General features: G+C 47.0%; 1 protein-coding gene across 1 annotated transcript in view; it reads right to left on the bottom strand.

Annotated features, from left to right (window-relative positions):
- PCNX1 (pecanex 1) overlaps positions 1-19158 on the bottom strand; it is a 3150868-nt gene that overhangs the window by 1219815 nt on the left and 1911895 nt on the right. The window lies entirely within an intron of this gene.

Genomic DNA, 19158 nt, shown 5'->3' on the forward strand with positions numbered 1-19158 from the left:
CGTTAGTGTTCCCTTTTTTTTGGGTTATTTATCCCCTTCCCTAGGTTAGGCCTTAGGCCTTCCCCTTTCCTAATTTTTCCTGTCAGGGATTTTGTGTGTTTGAGTGTGTTGTATCCCTGTTTAGTTTTAGTTTATTGGATTGGGTGTTATTTGTGTGTGTGTGTCTGTGTTTTTGTGTTTCCTCGACACAGCTATGTCGAAGGACACAAAGGTCTCAGGCTTCAAGAAGTGTGACTCGTGCTGTCAGAAGATGTCTCTGACAGACTGTCACACTTCTTGTGTTTACTGCCTGGGACCTCTGCACCTGCAGGACTCTTGTGCTATCTGTCATGCCTTCAGCCCAAGAGTCCTGCAGGAGCGCAGAAATAAATTAATATTGAGGGGCTTATTAAAGCCTGAGAGCTCCCCGACTAAGTCGGCTCCGGGGAAGCCCTCGAAACCTGTCAAGCCTTCGGCTGCAAGTCCCAAGCCGTCGACTACTGGTTCGGCTTATTCAGTGTCGAGATCGGCTCTGGCTGGAGCTGATCCTTCCATTTCAGAAGTCACAGTATCGGCTCCATCCGGCGCCGATACTGCCAGATCTGGACACTTAGTGTCGGCTCCGGCTGGAGCCGACCTATCCTCGGCTCCTTCGGCTCCACCTACCTCTAAAAAGAGATCTCGATCCCCCTCATTGGAATCTATACGTTCGGCTCCGAGATCACCCCTGCTCTCGGAGAGGAGCCATCGGAGCCGTTCTTCTCGGTCGTCCAGGCTGTCTGATCACGACCTCGAGAGAGTGGTGAGTAGACTATTAAAGTCTCAGGCATTGGCCCAAATGCTCCATAGCCCGTCTCAACAGACGGTAGCTATTTCACATCCACCTAACATTCCTCCTTTGACTCTCTTACAGAGCTCGGAGCCGGAGCTCCTCGGAGCCGTGACCGTTGTGGCGTCGGAGCAGATACCTCCTCCTTCGGCTCCATCGTCCTCCGCTCCGATTTCCTCCTTGAGGCCTTCATTGGACGGATCCGGGCGTCTGATCTCTCTCGTTGGCTCCGAGGGGGCGAGTGGCATCGGACCCTTGTCCGACCCCATTCTCCCTCTCGGGGCTTCGGCGTTGGTGAGCTCAGCCCCGACATCTGCCTCGGAGCCTTCCCTCTCGGTGCGGCCTGGCGTTCCTATCTCTTCGGAGCGGGAACCTTCTGGTCTTTCTGATGGGGGAGCCTTCGAGGTGATGAGTGTACTAGCCCCTGGGCTTAGTCAACGGTCAGTTCCATCAGCTCCTCCCACTACAGTGCCTGCTGACGTCTCTTCCCACTCTCTTGCTCCCGGACCCAGAGATCCAACGCCTCAGGTTTCCCCATTGGGAATATCTTCCTCTTCCGAAGCTTCTCCTGATCAGTCAGGTGAACCTCCGCGTAAGAGGACATGTAAGAGGAAAGTACAGTTGTATAAATGTAGATGTCCGATAGGAATGCATCTGCAGTCCTTACAAATGGGTTGTCCTGTCGTCAGGCAGCCCTTCGGTCGGCCGGATTCCAAAGTCCGGGTCTGGCTTCGGCTGGTGTCGCACTTCACCCGACGTCATAGCTGCAGTTATTCGGGTATAAAGGCATCAGCCGACGCCATTTTCCTCAGTGTTTCTTGCCCCAGATGCCAGGTGCCCCCTTGGAAGGCTAAATTTGGATAAATGCCAATGATTCCAAATAGTAGAGAGCAAACACAAAAAATAAGCATGTATGTACATATATACAAACAAATACACCATAATAGATCCCCCCCAAGCTAGCTGAAGGCTGGCAAATACCCTAGGAGTACCTCAGAGGGGAAGGTGGGTGGGTAATCCTGACTGCAGATGCATTCCTATCGGACATCTACATTTATGGTAGGTACAAAACTGTACTATGTCCTTCAAGGATGCATCTGCAGTCCTTACAAATGGGTAGAATACCATAGCTAAACAAGGGGAGGAGGAAAGAGTAGAGATTATGGTGTAGCTAGGATCCCTTGCAAAACAGCAGTGGCAAAACCTGCTCGGGATCTAGAGTATAAAGGTAAATTGTAATGCTTGGCAAATGTATGCACGGAGGTCCAAGTAGCAGCCTCTATAATGTCCTTGATAGCCACTCCTCGTAAGAAAGCTGTGGTAGTGGCTGTAGCCCTTGTGGAGTGAGGCTTGATGTTCTCTGGAGTTTTCTTTCCATGGTAGGAGTAACAAAATCTAATGCAATTTCCTATCCATTTGGAGATTGTCTGTTTTGAAATTGGTTTTCCTTCCTTTCCTGTGGCATATGCTACCAGAAGCTGGTCAGTTTTTCTATTGGACTTAGTCCTGTCCAGGTAGTAGCGTAACTGTCTGTGTACATCCAAGGTATGCAAAGTCTTTCTCCCTGTTCTGTGGGTTTGGGAAGAATGTAGGTAGGTGGATAGCCTGATTTAATGACACTCTGGATACCACCTTAGGCATAAATGTAGGATTTGTTCTCATGGACACTCTATCTTGATGGAAGATCAGGAAGGGTTGCACTGCCATTAATGCCTGTAGTTCAGAGACCCTTCTTACTGAAGCTATTGCCAGCAGGAAAGCAGTCTTCCAGGATAAGTATTGTAATTCTGCTGTTGCTGCTGGCTCGAAAGGAGGAAGTGTCAATTTTTCTAGCACAAAGTTCAAGTCCCATGCTGGCAATGCTGGTTTTCTGGGAGGTTTTACATTTTTAATTCCTCTCAGAAACTGTCTGAGCAGGGGATGAGAAGACAGGAGGATCCAAGCTGTATTCTGCTGAAATAGCTGATGCATGTATCTTGATGGAAGAGTAGGACAGGCCTGTGTGGAAGAGCTCTGCCAAGTACTCCAGGATGTTGGCCATGTTTACTAGAGTCACATCTTCTCCCTTTGCAGTACTCCAAATGAGATATCTTTTCCATTTTGCTGCATAATTCTTTCTTGTTGAAGGTCTGCGAGCCTCCAGGATTATGTCTTTAACCCTTTGGGATAAATTTGGGTTAATTGCTGTTATGTAATGTTCCAGGCAGTTAGCTGCAGAGTTTTCAGGTTTGGATGCAGGATGTTGTAGTTGTTCTGTGTTAACAGTAATGGGATCAGGGTAGTGTCCATATTTGTTCCCGAGACATGCTCCACATCAATGGGTACCAATGTTGCCTTGGCCAGTCTGGAGCTATCAGAATGATCCTTGGCCGGTCCTCTTTGACCTTCAGAAGCAGCTTGTGCATCAAAGGAAGTGGTGGGAATGCGATGCTGTCAGGTTTTCAACTGAAAGATAGGGAGTCCACCTTCCAAGCAAGTGGGTGGTACGTCCTTGTGCAGAATTTCTTTAGCTGGTGATTGAATGGGGATGCAAACAAGTCTATTTGTGGTAATCCCCATTCCCTTGTGATGGCTTTGAAGATGTCTGGATGAAGCATCCATTCGTGGGCATCTGTGGTTGTTCTGCTTAATATGTCTGCTAGAATGTTTTCTTTTCCCGGTATAAAAATTGCTTGTAACTGAATGTTGTAGCTCAGGGCCACATCCCATAGGTCCAGTGCCAGCCGGCATAGAGGATATGAATGGGTGCCTCCCTGTTTGTTGATGTACCACATAACTGTGGTGTTGTCTGTCCTTATCATCAACTGACCTTCTTGGAGAAATGGTCTGAATGACTTTATTGCCAATTTTACTGCCAGCATTTCCTTTAGATTTATGTGTAGGCGCAGCTGGTCTTGAGTCCATAAACCTTGTATGCACTTGTCCAGCATGTGTGCCCCCCAACCGAGGTCTGAGGCATCTGTCGTGATGGTTTGGCTTGGTTGACTGTTGCAGAAGGGCAATCCTGTGTTTGATTGACAGGCCTGAGCCCACCATAGGAACTCTTGTTTCAGGCATGGGATTATTGGGATTTTGGTTTCTAGGCTGTGCTTGTGTTGGGACCACAAATTCTTTAGATACCACTGTAGCTTTCTCATATGCAGTCTGGCATGAGGGACCAGAATTATGCAGGATGCCATGAAGCCCAGAGCTTGCAGTACTTTTCTTGCAGTTAGGTGGTTCTGCTTTGTTAATGCCAAGAAGTAGAGAGGTAGTTGCTCTTTCTTTTCTGCAGTTAGGAATGCCATTTGTTTTGATGTGTCCAGCTCTGCACCCAGAAAGGTTATTCTTTGGGATGGAATCAGCCTTGACTTTTTTATATTGACTGTATATCCCAAGGCTTGCAGCAGGTAAATGACTCTTTGTAAGTCTTCTGTCAGCTTGCTTTTGTTGTCCGCTTGTATCAGGCAGTCGTCCAGGTAGGGATAAATTTGGATTCCCTGAAGTCTGCAATGAGCAATTACTGATGCCAGGCATTTCGTGAACACTCTGGGCGCAGTAGATAAGCCAAAGGGCAATGCTGAAAATTGATAATGCTCTGATCCTGCAAAAAATCTGAGGTATCTTCTGCAAATTGGTCTTATGGGGACGTGCAGGTATGCCTCCTTGAGATCTAGAGTTACCAGCCAAGACTCCTTGCCCAGCATGGGAAGAAGCTGCTGTAGGGTCAGCATTTTGAATTTTGGAACAATAAGGAATGTGTTTAAAGCGGACAGGTCTAGAATGGGTCTCCATATTCTTGGTACCAGGAAGAGTCTGGAGTAAAATCCCTTTCCTTGCTCCATAGATGGTACCTTTTCCACAGCTCTCATTCTTAATAGCTGAGATATTTGCTTTAGAGCTTCTGTCCTCTGAGTAGGTGGTAGGTTTGGCATTCCTCTCTTCCCTGGTAGAGTATGGAAATGGAACCTGTAACCTTGGTCTATAGTTTGCAAAATCCATTTTTCCCTTGTGATGCAATGCCAGTTTTTTGAGAATAAGGTTAGTTTTCCGCCTAAGGGTGCTTCTAGTTGTTCCCTGGTAGGCGGTGTCACTGTCAAGTCACTGTGATTGAGTTGTTGCAGTGGTGGTGGCTGCGTCCGTGCCTTGCTGGTTGTTACCTTGCCATTGGCGTCCCCTGTAGGCACCCCTGGATTGGTTTCTGCCTCTTGAACGCCTATTCCTTCCTCTCTGAGCCTTAGAGGAGTCCGGAGAGGACCAATTCTTGGAGGGCCAGTTCCTGCTAAACCTTGGGGGTTGAACCTTTAAGAAATCTTTCACCGTTTGTACAGATTTCACCTTCTCTTCCATTTTTTTTAGTACCTGCTGAGCAGGGGAACCAAATAAATTGACCTTGTCCATGGGTGCATCCAAAAGCTTTGATTTGACATGGTCTGGTAATGCCTGTTCTTTCAACCATGCATGTCTCCTGATAACTGTGCCAGTCATGGCTGATCTAAAGGAAGCCTCCAGTGCATCATAGCCACATTTTAAAGAATGGTTACTAACCTGCTGTATGTTATGTACCATTTCCTGAACATATTTTTTATCTAAAGATTCTTCAGAGGAAAGCTTTTTAGTTAACTGGTCAAGCATAAACTCTTGATATTGAATCATATGAAATTGGCAGTTCAAAGCCCTAGCTGACAAGGTAGCAGAAGTGTAAACTTTTTTACCCCATCTCTCTAAGGACCTGGATTCCCTTTCAGAGGGGAGGGGGTTCTTAGTAGAAGTAGCAGCTACTGCTTTAGGGCCCTGGGAGATAGTCTCTGGATCTGCAAAAGGAGCCTTGTATAAATGGTGATGAGTGTCCGGGACCCTGTAGAACCTATCGGGCTTAGCAGGAGCCGGAGGTAATGAATCAGGAGCAGTGCAAGCATCATTAAAAGCATCATCTACAACAGAAAGAACTGGAGGTATAGCTAAAGGCCTATGTTGTGGTAAATGTAGAAAGGTTCTAAGCCTTTTTCTGGAGTCTGAGAAATCTTGGCCCTGCCACTGAAATTGTTCCCTCATAGCATGCAAGGTTTCCCCAAAGGAAAATTCCTCAGGTGGAGAGGCTGAAGGAATGGACTCTTCAGCATCAGAGTCTTCGTAGGGAGAATAAGAAGCCTCGGGAGGGTCTGTATGATCTGATTCATCAGAGGAACCATCAGAGGATACTGGTTCAGGGGGCTCTGCTCTAGGTCTCTTTTCTGGAGGTGGGAGAGAGGACCTGTCTGGATGAGGCTGGGATCCACGAATTAAAGAAATTAAATCCTCAGCCAAAGAAAGCATATGAGAGCTAGTGCTGGGCCTGTGTGAGGGGGGTTTGACAGGCACAGTTTTTGAAGCTTTGGCTGCTTTAGCCCTAGCAAAGGCCTTAATAGACATGGCTGCAGGAGGCCTAGCAGCTCCACGTGCAGGGGTTGAAATATCCAGGGGAATTGTGTCTGATAACTCCTGAGAAACCGCAACAGAAGGCTGGATTTCAGAAGCCGATTCTACCAGGTTAGAGGAGGCCTCGGTAGAAGTCATGGTTTCGGCTGGAGAAAGAACCGCTTGCTCGGTTTCGGCTGAAACAGAGACACTCGCGGTTTGCTTAATGGCGGTTTCGGCCGAGACCGCGGACCACGAGTGTCGGTCCTTTTCTTTTCGTTTTTTGGAAATTTGCGTTGTCGGAGGATCCGACGGCATAATGTAGGCAAAATCAGAGCCGAAAATTTGTTCAGCAAACTCCGACCGACGTCTAAGCGTCCGTCGGTTAAAAGAAGCACAGGCTAGACAAGCTGCTACGTCGTGGTCTGGGCCTAAACAATGTATACAGTAGGAGTGGAAATCTTTATGAGGTATTTGTTTCCCACAAGATAAACAGTTATTCACTTTCTCCGACATCGGCTGAGGCAAGAAAGATTCCCCAACGGGGTACTTAGCTTTTTAGAAGTCTTCGAAGTAGTATTCGGTAGTAGTAATCTCTGGATCTGACCGACCGGCACTTGCGAACAGCTTCTGCTTCGGGCGCCATGCGGCAAGAAAGACTGAGGAAAATGGCGTCGGCTGATGCCTTTATACCCGAATAACTGCAGCTATGACGTCAGGTGAAGTGCGACACCAGCCGAAGCCAGACCCGGACTTTGGAATCCGGCCGACCGAAGGGCTGCCTGACGACAGGACAACCCATTTGTAAGGACTGCAGATGCATCCTTGAAGGACATACATCTAGACTTCCCCGTGTCTATTACATCTGATACTGACTTGGATGAGTCGGAGGGATCCCCAAGGTCCTCCTCTGAGGATGTCTCTTTCTCAGACGTCCTTGAACTCCTTAAGCAGAGGGGGAACTGGCCCTCCCTTAATCCTTCCGAGGACGAGTCAGTATACCTGGAGGCGTTCGGATCTCGACCCTCCACCTCCTGGGTGTCTCCGCCTTTCGACCCTCTTATCGATGTGGTGGCTCGGAAGGCGTGGATGGCCCCAGATTCGGTGGAACCTATTCCTAGGAGGACTTCTAAATTCATTACGGCCCCACCTGATAGGCAATATTTGACAAAAGGTGTCCCGGTTGATGCCATGGTGGTGGCTGCAGCCACCAAGAAGGAACTAGCTGATCCTTCAGTACCTGTCCATCCCCCTAACAAGAATTCTAGGACTATGGACAGGTACGGCAAGCGGATTTTTTCTTCAGCGACCTTTGCCATGCGATCGCTGAACTACTTGTGTCACTTCACCCGCCTTCAAAGAGATGTTCTTAAAGAGTTGGGTGAAGGTTTACAGGATCCGTCAGCTGCTGGGTCTCAGGATAAGATTAGCTCACAGCTAGGGATCCTAAACTCCATTGTTAACTCCTCCATGCGGCTCATTTCTTATGCAGCCGATGGAGCGAGTAGGGCCGCAGGCACAGGAGTGGCTTTAAGGCATCAGTCCTGGATGCGGCTTTGTAATTTTGCAGACCCCTTCAAGGCGTCCTTCACAAACTCCCCTTTTGATGGTTCGACCTTGTTCGGACCTCAAGTGAAAGACACTTTGACTAGATGCGAACAAGATGGCAAGACTCTTTCTGCCGTAGGAGTCCGTTTCTCCACCCCTTCAAGACCTTACCCAAAAGGTCAGAAGGGAGGGAAAATGTGGTTCCGCAAATCTCAAGGAGTCACGCCTGACGCACGAGGTCAGTTTACCCCCAGAGGCAGAGGGGGTAACAACAACAGACGCTGCCCTAGGGGCAGAGGGGGTCCGCAGAATCAGGGTAGCAGAGAGCCTCTTTCTGACAAACCCTTCCAGCATCCCTGAGATGTTGCCCGATTGTCCACCTTCGGAGGCTGTCGGGGGAAGATTATCGCTGTACCCAATAGCCTGGCTTTCCCTTTCTCAAGACAAATGGGTACAGTCGATTATATCCAAGGGTTACAAAATTCCCTTTATTCAAACCCCAATTCAGCAAAAGGGAACCCTTCCAGACGTTCCACCCAGTCTAAGGGAATTAGCAGTACCAGAGATATCAAAACTGCTAGCAAAAAGAGCCATCCAGCCAGTCCCAGCAGACCAAATAGGATCCGGAATCTACTCAAGGTTCTTTTTAGTACCAAAAAAACAGGGGACTGGAGACCAATATTAGATTTGAGCAAACTAAACAAGTTTGTAAAGAAAACAAGATTCCGGATTGTCACGCTTCAGTCCATTCTACCCTTTCTGGGCAAGGACAATTGGATGTGCTCGGTAGATCTTCAGGATGCGTACTCACACACAAAAATTCACAGGCACTCCAGAAGATTTCTCCGCTTTCGGCTGGGGACCAGTCACTTCCAATTCAGGGCCCTGCCCTTTGGACTCACTACAGCCCCCAGAGTGTTCACCAAATGTATGGCAGCGGTTACGGCTCACCTGAGACGTCACGGATTCCAGGTGTTTCCATATCTAGACGACTGGCTCCTCACCGCCACCACCAGGCATCAACTTCTCCAAGCCAGAGATTACACCATTCACATTTGCAGAGGGCTAGGGATTTCTATAAATTTCGAAAAATCTGCCTTGTCGCCTTGTCAATCTGTTACTTTTATAGGTGCAAAATTGGACACCGTACAACTTTCAGCAAAGTTAACAGACCAAAGGATCTTGGACATTCAAAGTCACGTCCAGGTGATTCTTCTCCGCTACAAAATTCCAGCCAGATTTGCTCTGAAAGTACTGGGTCTTATGGCGGCCGCCATAACACTTCTTCCCTTCGCCCGTTTTTACATGCGTCTTCTACAATGGATGCTATTCGCCCAATGGTCCTTTCAACAACTTCCCATGCGTCACAGGATCATAATAACTCCAACTTGCAAAAGGCATCTGACCTAGTGGATATCGTCCCCTCAAGTCCATCAGGGCAGACCCTTTGTTCCTCCTGCCCCGGTCGCCACGGTTACATCGGACGCCTCCCTGATCGGGTGGGGGGGCATTATCAGGGCAGGATGGTCCATGGCACTTGGCAACCTTTCGAATACTATCTGCACATAAATGTCCTAGAGATGAGAGCAGTGCTTTTAACGTTGCAAGCCCTCAACGAGACTCTTCCCCTGGGAACTATTGCAGTCCAAACGGACAATATGTCCTTAGTGTGGTATATCAACAAACATGGCGGAACCAAGTCCTATCCACTGTGTCGAGAGGCTCTCAGACTTTGGCAGTGGGCAATCTCTTCTCAGCGGTTTCTGATAGCAACGCATATCCCTGGGAAATCCAACATCATAGCGGACAGGTTGAGCAGAGCTATTCTCATGCCTCACGAGTGGTCTCTCAAACAATCAGTGACGGAAGAGATTTTTCAGGAGTGGGGCCTTCCTTGCTGTGACCTTTTTGCTACACCTCAAAACAGCAAATGCCCAGACTTCTTCTCTCTCTTCCCCCTTCCAGGCCATCCCCCCAGAGATGCTCTAACCCAAGATTGGCCCCGGGGACTTCTTTATGCCTTTCCCCCCTTTCCTCTGATACCTCAAGTAATTCAGAAAGCAACCACCTTGAGAGCCAAGTTGATTCTCATTGCCCCTTATTGGCCTCGACAGATATGGTTTCCGTTCCTACATTGTTATCTCTTGGTACAGCCATGGCATCTGGACCCGGTTCCAGATCTTCTGACCCACCAGTCGGGGCAGCTGCACCAATCCATACCTTCTCTCAACCTCACTGCTTGGTTGCTCCACTTCCATCCTTAGCCAGGCTTCCTATGATTTCTAATCCCGTCCGGGATATCATAGTAGCTTCCCTTAAATCTTCTACCAGAAGGATTTACACTAGTAAATGGCAACGTTTCTCCTTTTGGGCAAAAGCTAGGAATATAGACCCCTATACTGCTCCGATTCATTTGGTCTTGGACTTCCTAGCTGAGATTTTTCATTCAGGATCCTCTTCCTCCACAGTAAAAGTTCAGCTGGCAGCCATTTCGAATTTTCATATAGGCCTTTTGGACCACAACATTATGTCACATAAACTTTGCAAGGCATTCCTTCGAGGTATCTTTTTACTTAAACCTCCGATTAGAGACCCCCCACCACAGTGGGATCTAAATTTAATTTTAACATCCTTGATTCTCCCCCCTTTCAAACCTGCGGCTGCCTGTTCATTGAAATTTCTTTCTTGGAAGACACTCTTTCTAGTCGCCATTACTTCTGCCAGGAGAGTATCTGAGCTTCATGCTCTCTGCATTCGTCCTCCCTACTTAATCTTCCACAAAGACAGGGTATCTCTAAGAACTAATCCGTCTTTCTTACCCAAAGTGGCATCGCAGACGAACTGAAATCAATCCATTGATCTTCCAGTTTTTTTCCCAAATTATTCTGATAGAGCGGAACAAAAATTACATTGTCTTGATGTTCACCGCCAGCTCAGATATTATCTAGACAAAACTAAACATTTTAGGAAATCTGATCAACTGTTTCTATCCTATGCAGAGAACAGGAAAGGCCTTCCAGTTTCCAAGGTGACTTTATCTAGATGGCTGTCTTCTGTGATCACTTACATTTATCAGCTCAGAGGCAAAGAGTTGGTTTCTAGGCCAAAAGCCCATTCTACCAGAGCTCTAGCTACATCTACAGCTTTTCAGGCTAGACTTCCAATAGACACTATTTGTGCAGCAGCCACATGGGCCTCTCCTCATACCTTTGTTTCACATTACAAATTAGACTTGGCCTCCAGAGATAGAGCGAAATTTGGTTCCACCGTTCTCAAGAGTCTGTTCCATTGAGCCACCCAGGATAGAGGTGCTAGGGACGCGGTCCCATCCAGCAAGAATGAAGGCGAGATTGACAACTTAACATTAAGAAGTTATGTACCTACCATAACGTTCCATGTTAGTTGTATTCTCTCGCCTTCTTTCTTGCGTCCCGCCCTCCATCCCCCTAGCCTGGTCAGACCGAGAGGATTATGCCTCTTCTCTTAAGAGGCTTTATCCTTTTTCTAGCTAATCAGCTTCTAGTGTCACTAGATTAGGTTGATCCTTTTCAGGGGATTATGATTGCCATTTTTAGTATTGTTACTTTTTCTTCCTCCTTTACAGTTGGAAGAATATATTCCATAATTTCCTTAGCTACCAAACGAGATCTGGGTAGTCTCCGCCTTGCATCATGGGATATAGGGTTGCCTCGAGCTGGTAAAATTAGCTCTCGAGCTTAGCAAGTGCCGAGTCGGAGCTGAGGATCGGCTCCGAACCCATCCAGCAAAAAAGAAAGCGAGAGAAGACAACTAACATGGAACGTTATGGTAGGTACATCACTTCTTATTTATCCCTACCTGGGACAGTTTCTCAATGATGCCAGAGTGAGGAATTGTGTCAAAAGCCTTGGAAAGGTCAAGATAGGCAGTGTACACTGTCTTACCTTTGTCCATGGCTTTGGTGACATTCTCAAAGGAGTCGACCAGGTTTAATAAGCATGATCTACCCTTAACAAAGCCAAACTATGTTGGGTCCAGAGTCTGGAGGTTGCCTATATCCTTCTTGATAAGGTCCATGGTAATTCTTTCCATGGCCTTGCAGAAGATGCTGGTTAGACTTATGTGTCTGTTGTTCCTTCTTTCCACGGCCTTGCAGATGAGGCTGGTTAGACTTGTGGATCTGTAGTTCCCAGGGTCAGTAGACAGCCTCCCTTTGCTCAAGGAGGATTACTGTTGCTGTTCTCCATTCTGCAGGAATATAGCCAGTTCTCAAGCTATGACTACACAGAACACCAAGTGGGTCCACTAGGTCTTGGTTTTAGATTGGTTTAGTGAACAGCCTGGGATATTATCTGGTCCGATCGAGGCTGTGTTTTTGAATGACAAGCGCAGAGATGACCTGCTCTTTAGAAATACTAGGCAGAGGACTGGTATCAGGTATGCTTTGGGATACGGTAGGTGGGGATAGGAGGGTGACGTTTGCACTGAATCTGTCAGAAAGCAGGTTGGCGATATCTTCCGGTGTAGTATGACTGATCCCATCCACAACCAGTTCGGCACATAGATTTTAGACGTAGTTAAAGAATGCCTTATGATTATCTTTGGCTAGAGATGAGGTTTTAGTTTCATAATTTGCTTTAGAAGATTTTACAAGATTTCTAATTTTCCTGTTTAGGCTTAGGAGGGAACTCTTCCTCTCCAGAGTGATATCCCTCTTTTTTTTTGGACAACAGTTTATCCCTCTGGTTATATAATATGTTTACACTTGAAGTCCACCACAGTGGCTTGTTTTTACAGGAAGACCTGGTTTTGATCTGGTCAGGTACAGCAGAGCTTATGCAGTTGCTTAAGTGTTTGTACAGGGCATTTGCATACACGTCTGCATATTCAGCACTGGTGTCTGCAACTGTGGGTGGTATGAAGCTTTTTATAACATCATTTAGTATGCTGTAGTTAGCTTTGGTGCAGTTTTTTTTATAATTTTTGTTCCTGTGAGGGTGTCAGTTCCAGTAGTTACTTCAAATGAGACTGATTTGAGGTCTGAACTAACCAGGGAGGGTATCACGCATGGGGAAGTACAGTGACCCCCAAAATGTTGGTGAACACTATGTCCAGAACATTACAGCCCCTAGTGGAGGTGCAGACTATCTGTTCCAGAGCATTTGTGTTAAAGCCCAAGAACCTCTGGGTGAGCGTGTTTTTGCCCATGTATGTCCCCCAGTCTATGGAAGGATACTTGAAATCTCCCACTACTAAGGTGTTGGGCTGTACAGCAAGGGATTCCAGTAAATCAAGGAAGGCGGCATGCTTATCTTTCTGGGGAATCTATAGCTAGCAATGATGTATTATGGTACTTTCCCAATAGTTAACTAGACAGAGTAGTTTGAGACAGTCATGCTATTTGACCAGTTTTGAAGTGTACTTGGTTTTAATGAAGATGGATACACATCCACCTTTGATTCCTTCATGCTCATTTCGAGGTCTGAATATGTGGAAGGCATTGTACCCTTGCATGGCTGGGATGCTCTTAGTGGCCTTGAACCACATCTCAGTAAAGTACAGTTGTGTACACTTACCATAAATGTAGACGTTCGAGTGTATTCACTGTTGCAGTCATTACATTTGGGTAATCTGCTGGCAGGTTGCCCTCAGTCGGCCTGAATAACAAAGTCTTGGGTCCTGCGTTGGTTGCTGTCCCTTCTTCCATGACATCAGGTCGTCAGGGGTATAAATCATGCAGCCAATGCCATTTTCATCAGTTTTTCTTGCCCCAGATATCAGGTGCCCCTCAAATGGGGAGCAAAAGAAAAAAAATATATATATATATATATATATATATATATATATATATATATATATATATATATATGTATGTATACATGTAATTTAGAGCACAAAAAATATACCTCCAAATAAAAGCAAATACAACAAAAAGGCTTTTGAGCATAGTAACAGAAAGAAGAGGTATAAAAAGAGAAATGTAGTGGGCTGGCGGGTGGGTAACCAGGACTGCAACAGTGAATATACTCCAACATCTACATTTATGGTAAGTGTACACAACTGTAATATGTTCTTCGTGTTTCACTGTTGCAGTCATTACATTTGGGTAGAATCCCAAAGCTATGGTTGGGAGGATGGAATTATACAGCATTAGGAGCAGCTATAAAGCCCTGTAGGACAGCAGTGGCAAAGCCTGCTCTGGATTTAAAGGAGAGAGGTAAATGGTAATGCTTGGTAAATGTATGAACTGAGCTCCAGGTAGCAGCTTCCAGAATGTCTCTGGTAGGAACCTCTCTGAGAAAGGCTGCAGAAGTAGATGCAGCCCTGGTGGAATGGGATCTGATCCCCTTGGGGACAGGTTTACCATGATGCATGTAGCAGAAACAAATGCAATGGCTTATCCATTTTGAAATTGTCTGCTTTGAGATAGCCTTTCCCTCTGCCCCTGCAGCAAATGCAACCAGTAGTTGCTCAGATTTTCTTAGAGATTTTGTCCTGTTCAAGTAGAATCTTAGTTGTCTGTGTACATCCAATGAATGTAGAATCCGCTCCCCATTGTTCTGTGGATTTGGGAAAAAAGTTGGCAGATGAATGGTCTGATTAAGAGCCACACTGGATACCACTTTAGGCATAAAGGATGGATTGGTCCTGAGCGATACCCTGTCCGGGTAGAAAATAATAAAAGGCTCCACTGCCATGAAAGCCTGTAGTTCTGAGATCCTTCTAGCTGAAGTGACTGCTAAGAGAAAAGCTTTCTTCCAAGAGATATATTTTATGTCCGCAGTAGCAGCTGGCTCAAAAGGAGGCGGGGTGAGTTTTTCCAAAACTGAGGTCCCATGCAGGAGTTGGTGCGCTCCTGGGAGGTCTTAAATTTTTGGCCCCTCTGAGGTACTGCTTTAGCAGAGGATGAGAAAAAAGGGGAGGCACTGTGTTGTAATGAGCTGAAATGGCCGAGACATGGATTTTTATGGAAGAAAAAGATAGGCCCTTGTGAAGCGGAAGAAAAAGATACACCCTTGTGAAGCATCTTCCGTTAAATATTGTAGAATTTGAGGAATATTGGGCATTGCTGTGCTTATTCCTTGTGCCTGATTCCAGGCACAGAATCTTTTCCATTTATCAGCATAAGATTTTCTAGTGCTAGGCCTTCTAGCCTCCAAAATTACATCCATCACAGGTGTGCTGAGAGATGTAACTGGTGAAATTAGTTGATTAGCCATGCTGCAAGATTCAGAGTTTGGAGCTGAGTGTGTAGAATTTGAAAGTTCTGCTGAGACAGTAAATAAGGTGTCTTGAGGCAGGTACCATGGAGGAAGGTGTGACATACTGCGTAGGAGTGGGTACCAGTGTTCGCGAGGCCAGTCTGGAGCAATCGGAATCATTTTTGTTTTTTCCTGTCTGACTTTTAGTAATACCTTGGAGAGCAAAGGCAGAGGGGGGAAAAGCATAGACTGATAGGTTTTTCCAGCTGAAGGATAGAGCATCCACTTTCCAAGCTTTTTTGTGATGGAGTCTTGTGCAGAATTTGTCCAACTGATCATTTTGGGGTGAGGCAAAAAGATCTAGGTCTGGGCTCCCCCATTTGCGTGTCAACATGCTGAAGATTTGCAGATCCAGTTTCCATTCGTGTTGGTCCATAACATTTCTGCTTAGTTCGTCTGCCAGAGTATTTTGCTTTCCTGGCAGGAATTGAGCTTGTAGATGTATTTGGTAAGACAAGGCTGTGTTCCACAAGGCCATGGTTAGTCTGCAAAGGGGGTAGGAGTGGGTACCCCCCTGCTTGTTTATGTACCACATGACTGTGGTGTTGTCCGTCTTTATCAGTGGTTGTCCTGGATGAAGAAAGTCCTTGAAAGCTGTCAGAGCATTTTGTATAGCTAGCATCTCTTTCTGGTTGATAAGCAGGTGCATTTCATTTGGGCTCCATTCACCCTGAATGCATCTCCCTGCCAGATGTGCCCCCCCTAAGCATAGTCTGATGCGTCTGTAGTCAGGGTTTGAGTGGCAGGGGGTGGAATGAATGACAGTCCCTTGTTTTGGTGACAGGCCTCTGCCCACCATAGGAACTCTTGCTGCAGGCAAGGAATGACAGGAATAAGAAGTTATGTACTCACCATAACGTTCCATCTGAGTAGGTAAACTTCATTTGTCAGCAACCTATGGGTATCGAATCCATATCGGATCTGAGCCGGCAGCTTCCAACAGCTAAGATCCAAGCTCCAAGCCCCTCCCCTTTACCCATAACCCCCTGCTATCCTTTCCTGACCTCAGATCGAGTTTGCTCATAAGCAGAAACATATAGAACCAAAGAACCACCTCCAAACTCCAACCTAAAGACAATCCGCCAAGACAAGCAGCATTGCTTTGAGTATCCATATGGATCAGGGGAAAGGAGGGGGGGTCGGTTGCTGACAAATGAAGTTTACCTACTCAGATGGAACGTTATGGTGAGTACATAACTTCTTAATCTGAAGTAGTTAACTTCATTTGTGCATCAACCTATGGGACAGAGTCCCCAGCTACCTAATTCTTGGGAGGTCCTCATGGAAGGATGTTCTGGAGCACTGCAGAGCCGAAGGATGCTCTCCCTCTAGAGACAATATCCAATTTGTAATGGTTTATGAATGTATTAGGTGAAGCCCAAGTGGCTGCTGAATAAATGTCATCCAACGACACCCTAGATCGAAAAGCAGCAGAGGTAGAGATTGATCGAGTAGAATGGGCATAGACATCTTGAGATGCAGACTGGCCTGAAGTCTCATAAGCCAGAAGAATACATTGTGAAATCCATCTGGACAAGGTGACTTTTGATACAGGTTTTCCCAAAGTGGGTTTAGCAAAGGATACAAAAAGCTGGTCTGATTTCCTGTGATCAGCTGTCCTGTGCAAATAAAACCTCAGTTGCCTATATACGTCTAGAGGGTGTAGCTTGTATTCACCTTTACTCTGGTAATTTGGAAAAAATACTGGTAAATTAATAGATTGGTTGATATTGGACTACGAAGCAATTTTGGGCAGAAATGAGGGATCGGTCCTGAGTGAAACTCCATCTTTGTGAAATATTAAGTACGGTGGCTTGGCACAGAGGGCTTGAAGTTCCGAAACCCTTCTGGCCGAAGTGATGGCAACAAGAAAAACTGTCTTCCAAGTTAAGTATTTCAGATCCACTGAAGATGCAGGCTCAAAAGGAGGAGCTGTCAGAGACTGAAGAACAAGGTTTAAGTCCCAAGGAGGGACTGCATGCTTAACTGGAGGCCTCAAAAGGAAAGTGCCTTTTAGGAAGGTCTTACATAATTTAGACGAAGTTAAAGGGCCGAGATCACTTCCGACATGATAGTGAGAGATTGCAGCCAGCTGGACCTTGACCGTAGAAGAACTAGCACCTTGGTCAAATAAGCCTGATAGAAAATCTAACACCGCTGGCAGCGGAGCTGTAAAGGGATCCAAGTTTTGAAGCTCCGCCCAAATAGAAAAACGCTTTCATTTGCTATTATAAATTCTTCTCGTAGATGGCTTGTACGCGGCTACTAGTATAGCCTTGACAGGGGACGAGATACCGGGAGTCCTAGCTATCAGTGGAACTGGATCAACCAAGCTGTCAGCTTGAGGTTGTCCAGGTTCGGAATTGACAGGCCTGATGGGTGAGAGATCAGATCCGGGATGGGATCTGGAATCCATGGGGGATTCACTAGATGAGACCACAGAAAAGGGAACCAAGGTTGACGAGGCCAGAATGGGGCAATGAGGATTACTCTGCCCCCCAACCGTCGGGCTTTCTGTAAGAACTTTAGCATCAGGGGAAGAGGAGGGTAAGCATAAAGTAGACCGGGTGGCCAAACATGCACCAGAGCATCTCTGGGGGATTCCCCGGGTGGGGGAATTAGAGTGAAGTAGTCGCTGCACTTTGTGTTCGAAGGCGAGGCGAAAAGATCGCAGCGAGGTTGACCCCACTTGGAGAAGATTAACTTCGCTATTCTGGGGTTTACAGACCACTCGTACGGTGAGAGAATGGTTCGACTCAGCCTGTCTGCCAAGATGTTGGACCGGCCCGGAATGTGCGTCGCTATGAGAAAGCGGTTGTTGGATATCGCCCATTCCCACACTCTCATGGCCTCCCGACAAAGTGGATAGGACCTGGTTCCCCCTTGTTTGTTGATATACCAGACAACTGACATATTGTCTGTTTGAATCGCAATTGTCCCCAAGGGAAGAAGGCTGTGAAGTGCTTGCAACGCCAAAAGCACCGCTCTCATCTCTAGGACATTGATATGCAAAAGGGTCTCCGAATGGGTCCACGTGCCTTGGATGGTCCTGCCCATGCAGTGCCCCCCCCCACTTGAGGCGAGAGGCGTCCGTGGTCACAGTGGCTAGGGGATGGGACATAGAGAAGGGGCACCCTTTCTGGAGGTCCGGGGACTGGAGCCATCATAAGAGGGCTTTCCTGCAGACCCTGCTGAAGGGAACAGGGAAGCTCATGGGATGCCGCAGGAGGGACCACTGGACTTGCAAGGTCCATTGAAGAACTCTCATATTCAAGTGCGCCAATTGGAGAAGGTTGATAGATGCCGCCATAGTGCCTAATGCCCTCAGGACCAATTCCACAGAGGGAGCTGGGGATTGAAAAAGGGCCAATATGTGGAGTCTTAGAGTTCGAAGCCGGTCTGGAGTCAAGAAGGCTAGAAGCTGGTTTGTGTTTAATCTGGCTCCAATAAAATCTAGGATTTGGGTTGGAAGAAGGGAAGATTTTTTGATGTTGATCGTGCTCCTCAGCCGGGGAGCTAAATGGAGGAAGTAGTCTCTGGCTGCGCATAGTAGATGCCTGGTGGAGGCAGTCAGGAGCCAGTCGTCCAGGTACGGAAAGACCTGAATTCCTTGGAGTCTCAGGTGGGCCGCTACAACTGTCAAGACTTTGGTGAACACCCTAGGGGCTGTGGTGAGACCAAAGGGGAGGACCCTGAACTGGTAATGGCTGGCTCCCAGCCAGTAGCGGAGAAACCTCCTGGAGCATCTGTCCATCAAAATGTGGTAGTACGCATCCTTGAGGTCTATGGAGCACATCCAGTCGTTCTCCTGTAGAAGTGGGAGAATGGATTGGAGAGTGACCATCCGGAACTTTTCTTTGGCTACTGACAGGTTTAGGAAGGACAGGTCAAGGATTGGTCTTAAGTCCCCTGTCTTTTTTGGCACCAAGAAGAACCTGGAGTAAAAGCCTGATCCGGACTGCTCTGGGGGGACGTGCTGGATTGCTCTTTTTTCTAGCAGCTGGAGGATTTCCTCGGCTGCCGCCTCCCTTTGATTGGGTGGGACATCGGGGAGTGGAGGGGGGACAGAGAAACGGTATCCTGTAGCCTCTGGATATGATCTGAAGCACCCAGCGATCTGTTGTAATGGACTCCCAAAGCTGCTAGGTGCCTCGAGAAACACCCCCCCGACTGCCTCCAGAGTGG

Source organism: Protopterus annectens, chromosome 6.part0 (genome assembly GCF_019279795.1).
Source record: "Protopterus annectens isolate FY-2018-M chromosome 6.part0, PAN1.0, whole genome shotgun sequence".
Lineage (NCBI taxonomy): Eukaryota > Metazoa > Chordata > Ceratodontiformes > Protopteridae > Protopterus > Protopterus annectens.